The sequence below is a fragment of the Mustela nivalis genome (assembly GCF_964662115.1).
Source record: "Mustela nivalis genome assembly, chromosome: 10".
NCBI classification, from domain to species: domain Eukaryota; kingdom Metazoa; phylum Chordata; class Mammalia; order Carnivora; family Mustelidae; genus Mustela; species Mustela nivalis.
The window spans coordinates 58,204,195-58,218,156 of NC_139029.1; positions in this window are offsets into that span (position 1 = coordinate 58,204,195).

Consider the following 13,962-nt stretch of genomic DNA (forward strand, 5'->3'; position numbering starts at 1 on the left):
GATCATGTGAGTCTTGTGTGGAAGCTCTGTTGGTAAATGGTATGTAAAGGAAAGGCAATCCCCAGAAGGTTAAGGCTGTATCTCAGCAGTTACACATTTTGTTTGAATTAACTATAATCGGCCAATTACACTGGTATGTATTCTGCCTATTCTACATAGGTAAAAATCAAAGGCGGGTGTGTTATAATATGGAAGTAAGTAACTAAGAAGGAGAAAATACATGTTCATTAGATGTGTTTGTGTGCATGTATTCCCCTAAATAATTTTTTAATCACAGAGTATCATTGCTTTTCACATAGTCATGTTACAACAAATCTTTGTGTTTTTCATGTACTTAGTTGCCAATGTGTCTATAGCCTTCATTATTTTACTGCCTCGCATATTGGGCAAGTAGCTGTGCCATGATGGTTGAATATACAAATGGACTTTAACTTAGAAAAAGAATACCTAAGAATTTGGTAGCCGGCTAACTGTGCCAATGAGAATCCATATCTAAAGTATAAATATATTTTTACAGCAGCTGTTGAACTTTTTAACCTGTAATAAATGCTCAGTCTGACAATAAAGCTTAGTCCAAAAATAAATTCACACATTTTAGTAGTCTTTTCATCTACCAAAAAAAAAATGACAGAACATTTGCTTTAATTAGTAAGTCAATTAGAAATTGATTATAACGCTGTAGCCCTGTTGCAAGTTTATTGTCACCATTCTGGCTTAGCAAGCTTGTTTGCTTCCTTATATGTTGCAGCATTTTTTGGTTTAATATTTGAAATTAATTTCTGAAATAGCTTAGACAGGCTAAGCATTCAGCCTGTCGTTTTTCTAAATCTGATAGGATGGAATAATAAGTAGCTGAAATATTCTAGAGTTATATTACAGGCTTCAGTGATCACAAGGACCTATGATTCATTCCCAAAGCAAAGTTTGTTTCCTAATATGTCTGATGTATTGCTTTTTATTGGCAATTTTCATATCTGAGTTGGTGACCCTGCCATTTGTTTTTATTGCTATTGTTCTCTTTTTGTGGTGAAGATAAGAAAACTAGTTCAGGCCCTCTGGATGTTTATGTCTAAAGCCAGTTACTAGTGTTGCTGCTCTCCTTTGCTGGGTTTCTTTCTTGCCAATCTTTTCTTGGATACCTGCTTTCTGAGCAGATGCTTTTTAAAAATTCATTTCATGTTAATTTTAAGTATTTATTCATCAAATGTCTCCATTCTCCAGTCAGCTCCAATCGGTTTTTGTATTGCTTTTGTGGTGGTCATTGGACTGTTGGCTTGTGATTTATGTCTGTCTCTTTCAAAGGAGTATTAGCTCAAAGAGGGCAAGAGTTGTATTTTTAAAAAATATATATTATTTATTTTTTTTGAGAAGGGAGGGGCGGAAGGAGAGGAAGAGAGAGAATCTCAAGCAGATCAAGCAGACTCTGCATTGAGCACAGAGTCCCAGAAAGGGCTGTATCTCATGACCCTGAGATTATGACCTGAGCTGAAATCACAAGTTGGACACTTAACCGACTGAGCCACCCAGGTGCCCCAAGAGTTGTGTCTTTATTATCTCACAGAACCAAAGTCTGAGAAAAGAACCTTGTATATTCTAAACATGAGGTAGCTTTTGATTAAAGGAGTAAAGCAATAGAACATGACCATGGAATTAGAATTTTAGTGGATAGAAATGAGAGAAATTAAGACAGCAGAGAATAGAATGGTATCATATTGTTGGTTTGGAGAGTGTTACCTGGGAAAGAGTTATCATTTGGGGTATATCAGGGTTCTTGATTCTTTCTCTGTCTCTTTGGTCTGATTTGATTAGGCTATGCATTTTGATACATGGAAAAATTAGTCACCAGAAGTCAGTATTCTCTGTCCCTTTAATTCTTTGAGATGGTTGTCCAACTGTTTATTTGATCTAATATTTTATTCTTTTTTTTCCAAGCCTTTTTCCGTTCTCCGACTCTGAACTTTTTTTTTTTTTTTTTTAACTTTTTATTTTTTATAAACATATATTTTTATCACCAGGTTTACACACTTCACAGCACTCACCAAAGCACATACCCTCCCCAATGTCCATAATCCCACCCCCTTCTCCCAAACCCCCTCCCCCCAGCAACCCTCAGTTTGTTTTGTGAGATTAAGAGTCACTTATGGTTTGTCTCCCTCCCAATCCCATCTTGTTTCATTTATTCTTCTCCTACCCACTTAAGCCTCCATGTTGCATCACCACTTCCTCATATCAGGGAGATCATATGATAGTTGTCTTTCTCTGCTTGACTTATTTCGCTAAGCATGATACGCTCTAGTTCCATCCATGTTGTTGCAAATGGCAAGATTTCATTTCTTTTGATGGCTGCATAGTATTCCATTGTGTATATATACCACATCTTCTTGATCCATTCATCTGTGGATGGACATCTAGGTTCTTTCCATAGTTTGGCTATTGTGGACATTGCTGCTATAAACATTCGGGTGCATGTGCCCCTTTGGATCACTACATTTGTATCTTTAGGGTAAATACCCAATAGTGCAATTGCTGGGTCATAGGGCAGTTCTATTTTCAACATTCTGAGGAACCTCCATGCTGTTTTCCAGAGTGGCTGCACCAGCTTGCATTCCCACCAACAGTGTAGGAGGGTTCCCCTTTCTCCGCATCCTCGCCAGCATCTGTCATTTCCTGACTTGTTGATTTTAGCCATTCTGACTGGTGTGAGGTGATATCTCATTGTGGTTTTGATTTGTATTTCCCTGATGCCGAGTGATATGGAGCACTTTTTCATGTGTCTGTTGGCCATCTGGATGTCTTCTTTGCAGAAATGTCTGTTCATGTCCTCTGCCCATTTCTTGATTGGATTATTTGTTCTTTGGGTGTTGAGTTTGCTAAGTTCTTTATAGATTCTGGACACTAGTCCTTTATCTGATATGTCATTTGCAAATATCTTCTCCCATTCTGTCAGTTGTCTTTTGATTTTGTTAACTGTTTCCTTTGCTGTGCAAAAGCTTTTGATCTTGATGAAATCCCAATAGTTCATTTTTTCCCTTGCTTCCCTTGCCTTTTGCGTTGTTCCTAGGAAGATGTTGCTGCGGCAGAGGTCGAAGAGGTTGCTGCCTGTGTTCTCAAGGATTTTGATGGATTCCTTTCGTACATTGAGGTCCTTCATCCATTTTGAGTCTATTTTTGTGTGTGGTGTAAGGAAATGGTCCAATTTCATTTTTCGGCATGTGGCTGTCCAATTTTCCCAGCACCATTTATTGAAGAGGCTGTCTTTTTTCCATTGGACATTCTTTCCTGCTTTGTCGAAGATGAGTTGACCATAGATTTGAGGGTCTATTTCTGGGCTCTCTATTCTGTTCCATTGATCTATGTGTCTGTTTTTGTGCCAGTACCATGCTGTCTTGATGATGACAGCTTTGTAATAGAGCTTGAAGTCCGGAATTGTGATGCCACCAACGTTGGCTTTCTTTTTCAATATCCCTTTGGCTATTCGAGGTCTTTTCTGGTTCCATATAAATTTTAGCATTATTTGTTCCATTTCTTTGAAAAAGATGGATGGTACTTTGATAGGAATTGCATTAAATGTGTAGATTGCTTTAGGTAGCATAGACATTTTCACAATATTTATTCTTCCAATCCAGGAGCATGGAACATTTTTCCATTTCTTTGTGTCTTCCTCAATTTCTTTCATGAGTACTTTATAGTTTTCTGAGTATAGATTCTGTGTCTCTTTGGTTAGGTTTATTCCTAGGTATCTTATGGTTTTGGATGCAATTGTAAATGGGATTGACTCCTTAATATCTCTTTCTTCTGTCTTGCTGTTGGTGTAGAGAAATGCAACTGATTTCTGTGCATTGATTTTATATCCTGACACTTTACTGAATTCCTGTATAAGTTCTAGCAGTTTTGGAGTGGAGTCTTTTGGGTTTTCCACATATAGTATCATATCATCTGGGAAGAGTGATAATTTGACTTCTTCTTTGCCGATTTGGATGCCTTTAATTTCCTTTTGTTGTCTGATTGCTGAAGCTAGGACCTCTAGTACTATGTTGAATAGCAGTGGTGATAATGGACATCCCTGCCGTGTTCCTGACCTTAGTGGAAAAGCTTTCAGTTTTTCTCCATTGAGAATGATATTTGCGGTGGGTTTTTCATAGATGGCTTTGATGATATTGAGGTATGTGCCCTCTATCCCTACACTTTGAAGAGTTTTGATCAGGAAGGGATGCTGTACTTTGTCAAATGCTTTTTCAGCATCTATTGAGAGTATCATATGGTTCTTGTTCTTTCTTTTATTGATGTGTTGTATCACATTGACTGATTTGCGGATGTTGAACCAACCTTGCAGCCCTGGAATAAATCCCACTTGGTCGTGGTGAATAATCTTTTTAATGTACTGTTGAATCCTATTGGCTAGTATTTTGTTGAGTATTTTCGCATCTGTGTTCATCAAGGATATAGGTCTATAGCTCTCTTTTTTGGTGGGATCCTTGTCTGGTTTTGGGATCAAGGTGATGCTGGCCTCATAAAATGAGTTTGGAAGTTTTCCTTCCATTTCTATTTTTTGGAACAGTTTCAGGAGAATAGGAATTAGTTCTTCTTTGAATGTTTGGTAGAATTCCCCCGGGAAGCCATCTGGCCCTGGGCTTTTGTTTGTTTGGAGATTTTTAATGACTGTTTCAATCTCCTTACTGGTTATGGGTCTGTTCAGGCTTTCTATTTCTTCCTGGTTCAGTTGTGGTAGTTTATATGTTTCTAGGAATGCATCCATTTCTTCCAGATTGTCAAATTTATTGCCGTAGAGTTGCTCATAGTATGTTCTTATAATAGTTTGTATTTCTTTGGTGTTAGTTGTGATCTCTCCTCTTTCATTCATGATTTTATTTATTTGAGTCCTTTCTCTTTTCTTTTTGATAAGTCGGGCCAGGGGTTTATCAATTTTATTAATTCTTTCAAAGAACCAGCTCCTAGTTTCGTTGATTTGTTCTACTGTTTTTTTGGTTTCTATTTCATTGATTTCTGCTCTGATCTTTATGATTTCTCTTCTCCTGCTGGGCTTAGGGTTTCTTTCTTGTTCTTTCTCCAGCTCCTTTAGGTGTAAGGTTAGGTTGTGTACCTGAGACCTTTCTTGTTTCTTGAGAAAGGCTTGTACCGCTATATATTTTCCTCTCAGGACTGCCTTTAATATGTCCCACAGATTTTGAACCGTTGTATTTTCATTATCATTTGTTTCCATGATTTTTTTCAATTCTTCTTTAATTTCCCGGTTGACCCATTCATTCTTTAGAAGAATACTGTTTAGTCTCCATGTATTTGGGTTCTTTCCAAACTTCCTTTTGTGGTTGAGTTCTAGCTTTAGAGCATTGTGGTCTGAAAATATGCAGGGAATGATCCCAATCTTTTGATACCGGTTGAGTTCTGATTTAGGACCGAGGATGTGATCTATTCTGGAGAATGTTCCATGTGCACTAGAGAAGAATGTGTATTCTGTTGCTTTGGGATGAAATGTTCTGAATATATCTGTGATGTCCATCTGGTCCAGTGTGTCGTTTAAGGCCTTTATTTCCTTGCTGATCTTTTGCTTGGATGACCTGTCCATTTCAGTGAGGGGAGTGTTAAAGTCCCCTACTATTATTGTATTATTGTTGATGTGTTTCTTTGATTTTGTTATTAATTGGTTTATATAGTTGGCTGCTCCCACGTTGGGGGCATAGATATTTAAAATTGTTAAATCTTCTTGTTGGACAGACCCTTTGAGTATGATATAGTGTCCTTCCTCATCTCTTATTATAGTCTTTGGCTTAAAATCTAATTGATCTGATATAAGGATTGCCACTCCTGCTTTCTTCTGATGTCCATTAGCATGGTAAATTCTTTTCCACCCCCTCACTTTAAATCTGGAGGTGTCTTCGGGCTTAAAATGAGTTTCTTGGAGGCAACATATAGATGGGTTTTGTTTTTTTATCCATTCTGATACCCTGTGTCTTTTGACAGGGGCATTTAGCCCATTCACATTTAGGGTAACTATTGAGAGATATGAATTTAGTGCCATTGTATTGCCTGTAAGGTGACTGTTATTGTATATGGTCTCTGTTCCTTTCTGATCTACCACTTGTAGGCTCTCTCTTTGCTTAGAGGACCCCTTTCAATATTTCCTGTAGAGCTGGTTTGGTATTTGCAAATTCTTTCAGTTGTTGTTTGTCCTGGAAGCTTTTAATCTCTCCTTCTATTTTCAATGATAGCCTAGCTGGATATAGTATTCTGGGCTGCATGTTTTTCTCGTTTAGTGCTCTAAAAATATCATGCCAGCTCTTTCTGGCCTGCCAGGTCTCTGTGGATAAGTCAGCTGCCAATCTAATATTTTTACCATTGTATGTTACAGACTTCTTTTCCCGAGCTGCTTTCAGGATTTTCTCTTTGTCACTGAGACTTGTAAATTTTACTATTAGGTGACGGGGTGTGGGCCTATTCTTATTGATGTTGATGGGCGTTCTCTGAACCTCCTGAATTTTGATGCTCGTTCCCTTTGCCATATTGGGGAAATTCTCCCCAATAATTTTCTCCAGTATACCTTCTGCTCCCCTCTCTCTTTCTTCTTCTTCTGGAATCCCAATTATTCTAATGTTGTTTCGTCTTATGGTGTCACTTAATTCTCGAATTCTCCCCTCGTGGTCCAGTAGCTGTTTGTCCCTCTTTTGCTCAGCTTCTTTATTCTCTGTCATTTGGTCTTCTATATCACTAATTCTTTCTTCTGCCTCATTTATCCTAGCAGTTAGAGCCTCCATTTTTGATTGCACCTCATTAATAGCTTTTTTGATTTCAACTTGGTTAGATTTTAGTTCTTTTATTTCTCCAGAAAGGGCTTTTATATCTCTCGAGAGGGTTTCTCTAATATCTTCCATGCCTTTTTCGAGCCCGGCTAGAACCTTGAGAATTGTCATTCTGAACTCTAGATCTGACATATTACCGATGTCTGTATTGATTAGGTCCCTAGCCTTCGGTACTGCCTCTTGTTCTTTTTTTTGCGTTGAATTTTTACGTCTCGTCATTTTGGCCAGATAAGAGTAAATGAAGGGGCAAGTAAAATACTAAAAGGGTGGCAACAACCCCAGGAAAATATGCTTTAACCAAATTAGAAGAGATCCAAAATCGTGAGTGGGGAGAAAGGGGATAAAAAGAGGTTCAAAAAGAAAGAAAGAAAAAAAAAAGAAAAAAGAAAAGAAAAAAAAAGAAAAGAAAAAAAAATTTTTTTTTTAAAAAAGAAAACACCTTTCAGAAAGTGGTTGTTTTTCTGTTTCCAGAATTGCTGTTCTTCTTCTCTTCGATCTGCGGATGGATTTTCAGGTGTTTGCAATCTTTAGATAAGCTATCTAGCTGATCTCCGGCTAGCTGAAGCAGTCTCAGCTTGCTACTTCTCCGCCATCTTGACTCCTCCCCGACTCTGAACTTTTAACTCCTTATCTTATTTACACCTATTTCCTTTATTTCCATATTTTGATGATTTTTTTATCTTTTATTGAGCTTACTGAATTTAGTTCTCATCCTTTACTCCTACCCTGTTCTAGCTTTTCTTGCTGCTTTTATTTTTCATTCTTTTAGTTTCAGCAAATGTACAACTCAAATATTAGAGCTGAGTATCTACTTATCAAGATATGTTTTCAAACTAGGAATGCCAAGGAGAGGGTTCCAAATATCTATATAATGGTGGTATTGGTTTATTTGATGCTTAGGACTCATATTCCTGTGAAATGAATCCTGGGTGTAGTTGTTATTTTCCAGGATGTATGATCCATATTGATTAATACAGAACATACTTCAGTCCCAAACATTTTGTGCCAAACTTTTAAGAACTAATCCTTCAAAAGTACTGGAAGAATCAGAAAATCAGGAATACAGAGCCATGTTTTCTGACAAGTCTTCCCAGTTTATTTATACTCTTTTAGCAGTTGATTAACAAGATCCTATATGACCTCTTGGAAAGAAGTGAAATGCTCATCACTGTGACTGCTGAAGCCTAAACACCTGAGAGCATTTCTCAGCAATACTCTTTATTTGCTGGGAGAACTTTGACAAGGTACTTACTTTCCCTGTATCGCATTTGCTTCATAAGAGAAGATCAAATATGTAAATGTATATGAATTTTTTTATTGTTACAAAGCAAATACACAATTACACAATTAAGTAAGTTTTTACTATTATTATTTTTACTATTACAAAGTGTTCTGGGTCTGTTCTCTGTCCTTAAGCCAGCTCCCAAACCAACTATAATGGCACTGGCAAAAAATATACTTCAAATTCCAAATGCAATTTTCTAAGCTACAGTTTAACAAATATGCTCTCATATAGTTGGGAAAATTGATGTTTCTGAAATCAGGTATTTTCAACAAAAACAAATACATTAAACAATTAATGGAGTTTGTCTTCTGGGCCCAAATTTCTTCAAAAATTTACGTTTTTAACAAAGGAACCCATATTTCTGTTCTTTGGATATAAATGGAAATTTTAGCAGATGAATATCCTATTTATTCACCCTACCCTAATCTAGCATAATCCTATGCCATTAAAATTAACACCTCTCCAGGGTTGGGGCACCTGGGTGGCTCAGTTGATTAAGCATCTGCCTTGGCTCCAATCATGATTCCAGGGTCCTGGGATTGACCCCTGCATCTGGCTCCCTGCTTAGCTGGGAGTCTGCTTCTCCCTCTCTCTCTGCCACTCCCCCAGCTTGTGCTTTCTCTCCTTTGTCAAAACAAAACAAAACAAAACAAAACAAAACAAAACAAAACCCCTTTAAAAATAAATAGATACATACATACTCCACAACAGTTGTGAAGCCCATTAATTCCAAGAAGTGCCCAGATGTTGGTGATCTCTATCCTTGCTTCAGCTTGTGAGGATGAAAGCTATAGTATGTTGAGTCAGCTTTCTAGGTATGAATACATTGGATAAAGAGATTCTAGCACTGATAAGATCTACATTGTCTCTTTATCAACCCCTCCCTTCTTTCCTGTGCTGTAACAGCTTTGTTAAGGGAAGGATTGATTCTACCTCTAACACAACTGATAGGGTTCCAGTTATTTAAGTCAATCAGTATTTTTTCTCCTCCCCTTTACACAGAGTTTCAGACAACCTGGGTCTAAGCCAATCAGAACAGGACTCTCCTCTCAACACAGGGATCTATTCAGAATTATTTCAATTAATAAGAAAGTCAAATAGTTATTCATTGATCTTGAGATAATAATCTCTTGCTGCATGAGAATGTAGCATGTAGCCCAGTTGCTTGCATCCTCACTAGGACTCAGAGAGGAGCCAACTTTAGAGTGAATCCAGCTCTATTTACAGCAGAACAAAGTCTGAAAAAACTGGATCCTCAGTGACATTCTTGAGCCACTAGACCTTCAAGTTTTATAAGCCAATGATTCCCCTTTATTGTTTAAGTCACTTGGAAGGAGTATTTCCTTTATAACCCAATCAAACTGATATGCTTTCTTTGAGTGATGTGTGTGTATAAACTCATCACTCGAGATCATTGCATAGTCACTGTCCTGTGAGTCAGAAAACTAAATGACCAGAGAATGTCCCCTAACTTAGGAATTCTTGTACCTGAGAATTTAAAAGTATTTTTACTACTGCAGCAGATAACTAGCACAATTTAGCTTGGCAACTGGCCTGTAATTATACAGAGAACTGCTTTAATGACATCCAGAAACATTTAGAGAGAAGTCCAAGGTCTTCAAAGATTAGCAAGACGTGCTAACTCAAGATAGCCTGGGGGTATGTCTCAGGTGAAATTTCTTCCAAATACAGAAGCTTTGCAACAACACCACATTTCTAGGATTCAAGTCCGTTTTAGAATCCTAAATCTGGTTCACAAGGACTATTTGTGGCACATAAAATCAGGCATTATAAACTATCTATGCTCAAGGCCCTCTGCTGGCCTTCTTTTTCACTCAAAGAAAGCAATAGTGTTTTAAATGATCTATAAAAGGATATCTGATCTAATCTACATTTATATCTCTAAATTCATCTCCTTGCGCTCTTCCCCCCTTACTGTTTACCTCCAATTTTGCTGGCTACCCTGTTTTTCTAGCAACATTGCCACATCTTTACACTGGCTACTCCTTTACCTAGAAGGTCTTTCCTACTAACATCTGATTGTTTCTTAACTCTCTGCTAATGTTATTTCCACATTCACTTTCTTTGGTTGAGTTTTTAAAACAGCAAGTACTTCCCTTACCACTCCCCACCTTCCTGCCTCCCCTCCATACCTCTGCTATCCGTGTTTCTGATTTATATTACCCTTAGTGCTTAGTATCTAACATAGATATTTTAAAATTAATTATCTTATTTATTGCCTATTTTCTTATTAACTTTCATATGATTACTATGAGCATGAAAAGGAAGGTGGTATTTGACTTACCTATCCTCCCTCACTTATCACCTATAAAATTGGACAAGATAATGGGGCAATGGACTTTAAGCATTAGATAACAGGCAGGACAGATTGTGAAAGAGAGAAAATACATGAAGTGAACATAATATCTTACTTTTTTTTTTTTTTTTTTTGGTGGGATTCTTCCCTATGCAGTATAGGGAGTTGAAGCCTTTGAGTTGAAAGGGAGTTTAAGGGATGCTGAGATAACTGAGATTTGCAGGCAGGGTACTAAAAAGCAAAGAGCTTGTGAGAAATGGACTAAGAAGTCAGGAAAATAAAAAGATCCATTATGTACTGGGGCACAACTATAAGAATGATGGCTGAATTCTCACCAGCAATGGTTGAAGCCAGGAGACAAAGAAACTTCATTGTGAAAGTACAGAAGAAAGAGGAGGTGAGAGAGAAAGATAGAGTGATAACCTAGATTTCTGTATCCAATGAAGATACCCTTCATGAATGAGACCCAATTAAGGATATTTTCAAATAAACCCAACAACTAAAAAATATACACTGCTGACAAGTACATATGGGGAATTGAAACCAAGATAGATTATACATTTGGCCTCAGTGTTATATAAGACACACCAAGTCTCAATATATAGCAAAATAAAATTTTATAGAATGTGTTTTGAACATAATTCAATTAGTTAGAAATGAAAGTAATAAGATATCTTTAAAAAATCCCCAAATATTTTGAAATTAAATGACATATTTCAAAATAACTCATGGGTCAAAGAATAATTTGCAAGAAAAATTAGAAAATAGTCCTAAATTTGGTAACACAATGTATCTCAATTTATGTGATGTAGCTAAAGCAGGGTAGGAAGAGAAATTCATAAATTTAAATACATATACTCAGGAAGTAAAGGTGATCTGGAGCCAAAAAATGAAGAGCAAATTAAAACCACATTAATAGAAGAAAAGGTATAGCAAGGGTAAGATTAGAAATAAATGAAATAGAATATTTAAAAAAAAAATAAAAAATTATATAAAAAAAAAAAAAAGAAAATACAAGAAAAAAAAAAATAGAGAAAAATAACAAAGCCCAAAGTTGATTATACAAAAAGATGAATAATGTTGATAGTACTTATCACCAGCAAGATTAGTCAAGACAAAAATAGAGGGAAAAAAAAACAAACAAATCAATAACTGGTATAAAGAGGCTATCAGTAAAGATTCTATGGATGCTAAAAATGATAGAGAAATATTATGAACTGGGGCGCCTGGGTGGCTCAGTGGGTTAAGCGTCTGCCTTTGGCTCAGGTCATGATCTCAGGGTCCTGGGATCGAGTCCCGTGTCGGGCTCTCTGCTCTGCAGGGAGCCTGCTTCCTCCTCACTCCCTCTCTCTCTCTGCCTGCCTCTCCATCTACTTGTGATCTCTCTCTGTCAAATAAATAAATAAAATCTTAAAAAAAAGAAATATTATGAACAACTTAATGTTAATGCATTTACAATTTTACTAAATGGAGTGATTCCTTGGAAAACACAAGTATCAAAACTTGCAAAAAGCTACACGTCTAATCTATTAAAAAGGAAGTGAATATTTGAAACAGCCACACAAAGAAAATTATAGGTCCTGTTAGTTTCATTGGTGAATTCCACCCAATGTTTAAAGAAAAGTCAATGATGTACAAACTTTCAGGCAATGGAGAAGTGAATACTTCTCATTTTATAAAGTTAACTTTATGCAAGTTTCTTTTTTTTTCCATACCTTGTTTTTCTCAATCAGAAAATGGAAAATTGATACCTCACAGAATTCTTGGGAAGAGCAAAGACATAGCATGTATAATATGATTGTCATATATTCCTGGGACATGGTTAGTACCACTTAATTTGAATTGTTTTCTGCAAGCTTATTTCAGAAGGGAAGATTGAGACACAGGGAAACAGTACACATATTATATATTCTATTTCAAAATTCTGATGTAGGCATTTGATAACAATTGAACATAATCTTCTGTACATTCAAGATAGCTCCGTTCCCTCATTTAGAGACACTAAGAAGAAAATGTTTTTTTTTTATTAAATTTTTTTATTTTTTATAGAAGAAAATGTTTTATGAAAATTCTGCTATCTATCATCTCTATTCTGTGATGATGAAGAGGCATCTTTTTCTAAACTCTTTGCTTGCTTCTTTCAACAATATGTTTAAGTATATTTATTCTTCCTTGAGATATTGAGGTGCTTGGTTTGTGGTAATTCAGGACTCTAATGATTTTGCTTCTGGTAAGGTTTTTTCATTCATGTTTTTATTCCTGTTATGATTAATATAAATGGTCTAGGGTTTTTAGCATATGTGGTTCATGGATTTTCTTACTGTTTTTTCTTCTACTCATCTATGAGTAGAAGAAGGAACAGTTCTTTCTTAAGTAAATCACAATGCACTTTTACTTTTTTGTTTTTTTCCCTTAATTGTCATCAATCTATTTTGAGCGGAGACAAATACACTACACAGGGAAATAAACTTTTAAGTCCCAGCAATTTTGTATTGATATATGGGGAACATTAGGATTCCAACTTGTAAAATATCTACTACTGATGAAATTCTTTGGAGTATGTGTATAGTGAACTGATTCCAGAAAAAGTAGAGTCTATAACTGGCTTCTCATCTCTACACTAATAAGGAAAAGTTGATATATATACATACATACACTTTACTAGATAGATAGATAAATAGATAGATATTCAATTTGTCAGTGTTTTACTTAAACTAGATTGTTACAGACACAATGGCTTTCTTGGTAATTTTCTCTAAGATTCTTAAAATCTCAAAAGCATTAAAAGAAGATTTTAACATTTGTTTCTTCTATGGGGTGGAAAAACCCAAACCTCTATAACTTACATTAGACATAAGTTGTGCCTGTCTAAGACTGCTATTATTGTCTTGATTACTAATAATTTTTTCCATGAGTTTATGTGGAAGGGATGGTGAACCCGAAATTTCATCAAGGGTGAGAGTATGTAGCCTGTAAATGCCTTTTCATATTTGATTTCATCTTCAAAATACAACTTAGAGACAAATGTTATTGTTGGAAATTCTATAGCAAAAGAAAGTGTACAGAGAAGTCAGTCCTCTTACTTAAAATCACACAGTTTTCAGGGCAGGTTTGGGGTTCAAAGTCAGGCCTTTTGACTTTGGAGTTTATAATACTTTCCTTTAAATCACTACTTGTTTGAAGGACTCTGAACAAATGATACTGTATTGTAGTAGACCCAGCAATAACACTTTGTTTCATGCTGTGTCAAATGACTATATTTGTGATATATAAAACAACATGACATACTGTCATATAGTCATTTTAAAATATTTTTAAAGCCACCACAAAATTGCTTTTCATAATTTCCATTGTGAATAATGGCAACAGAGTTAACTCTTGAAGTGTTAAATTATATGTGTAGCCATGCTGTGTGTATATTCATGTAAAATCTATTTTATGTAAAATAGATAATACATACATCTAGTACTTTTCAAATGCCATTGTTTTTACTAGATTGAACTGTCATCTGCAAAAACTCTTATTCTACTGCAGTATCACAAACA